A 1,572-nucleotide genomic window follows, 5' to 3' on the forward strand; every position below is an offset into this window, starting at 1 on the left:
GCGCGGAAGCGGCCCGGGCGCTCTCCCTAGCGTTGCTTTTTTGGAAACGTGCTTTGTGCTAAATGACGAACCCTCGCACGGGGCGAGAGGTTCCGCGAGCGCTTCGAAAGGGGCGTGGGTCTGGGGATACACCCGCAACTTCCGCAGGGCCTGGCCCCTCCACTCAGGAAGTCCCCCACTCAGAGATGCTCGAAGAGCAGTGACAGCCGCAGTCCCAGTGAGCCAGTCCAGTCCTCCGCGGTTTCCTCCAGCTCGCCTCCTCTCCAGCTCTGCTAGGATGCCCCGCGCTCCGCGTGGGCTTTTAAGAGTCCGGCCGGCAGCGATGCACACGTCAGCTTTGGGGCGGGAACGCATTCTTCTGGTTCCAGCCCCTCCTCCACGTGGAGAGCTGGTGGGGAAGGGCGGGGAAGGGCTGTGAGCAAGCCAGGAGGCAACCTGCTGGTGCCCCCTGCAGGCTAGCATCAGTAGTGCGATAACCAGCTGCAGATAACGCCCTGCCTAAACGCAGATTTGGCTGACGGTCCTAGACTCCTTGAGCCTTCTCCTACCATCCCCTAAAAACGACGGGCATGGCTTCCCAGAATAATCACCTCAACTGTGCTGGGAGGAAAGGAGCACTACCGTCCACTGGTCCGTGGACCCGCGCAGCCGAATCTCCAAGACTGACAGCATCTCTAAATGCATCCTCCTGATGGCCTCTGGGAGTGGGACCCCAATACTCTGCATTCTTTTAAAAAAAGTTTTTAGTTACTAGTAATTCTCGCCCGAGGATATTTTTTCCATTGAGTTTTAGAGGAAGTGGGAAAGAGGGAGAGAGAGAGAGAAACATTGATGTAAGAGACACATCAACTGCTGGCCTCCACCCCACCGCACTCTAACCAGGGTGAGGCGGGTGGGGGTCGGGGGGGACCTGCAACCAGGGTTCCTGCTCTTGACCGGAAATCGAACCCATGACCTTTGGTGTGCTGGCCCACGCTTTAACTACTGAGAAACCTCTGCCAGGCAGTAAGTACTCTGCATTCTTAACATACAATCCTAGTCAGGCACAGTCAAGTTGAAGACTCCACTTAATGTTAAAGGTTAGAGAGAGGGAAGCCTGAGGGAGGATGCTGAGAGCACCCGTGGGGCACAGCTCTCCTTGCCAGAGATGCTCCCTGATAACACTTACGAGTCTCACCGCAATCCTCGCCACCCCGGTCCTTCGTCCTCACCCTGCCCACTTTCCTAAATCCCTTAGAAAACTTGACTTGTCCTGAACATTGCTCTCCCAGCAATCATCCCCAAGATCTGGAACCCAGGCAGCACATGAGGAGGAGGGCGGGAAAGCCCCAGAGAGAGGACCCAAATAGACCCAAGTATCTTGGTTCGCTCAGTCGCCATTTACAATATTTTCAACATGCCTTTATCTCTCCTACTGGTAGTAGAAGAGTAAATAAAACTGGGTCCTACTGCAACTGGCAACTGATTATCCTATCTAATAAAAGAGAAACATGGTAACTGGCATATGACCGCTACCCTTCCCATTGGCAAATCAGCGAGATATGCAAATTAACTACCAGCCAACATGGTGGC

The 1,572-nt window shown here is 54.5% G+C and overlaps 1 protein-coding gene across 5 annotated transcripts in view; it reads right to left on the bottom strand.

Moving 5' to 3' along the window:
- PFKFB3 (6-phosphofructo-2-kinase/fructose-2,6-biphosphatase 3) overlaps positions 1-720 on the bottom strand; it is a 29,782-nt gene extending 29,062 nt beyond the window's left edge. For 3 of the 5 annotated variants that reach the window (XM_015569740.1, XM_015569739.1, XM_015569738.1), the window contains exon 1: positions 591-720. The gene's annotated coding sequence lies outside the window, so the exon portion shown is untranslated. The remainder of the gene's footprint in view (positions 1-590) is intronic. The other 2 variants (XM_015569741.1, XM_006772611.2) reach the window with 2 other exon arrangements.
- Positions 721-1,572: the final 852 nt, after the last annotated feature.

This window comes from Myotis davidii, unplaced genomic scaffold, assembly GCF_000327345.1.
Source record: "Myotis davidii unplaced genomic scaffold, ASM32734v1 scaffold544, whole genome shotgun sequence".
In the NCBI taxonomy this organism is placed as follows: Eukaryota; Metazoa; Chordata; class Mammalia; order Chiroptera; family Vespertilionidae; genus Myotis; species Myotis davidii.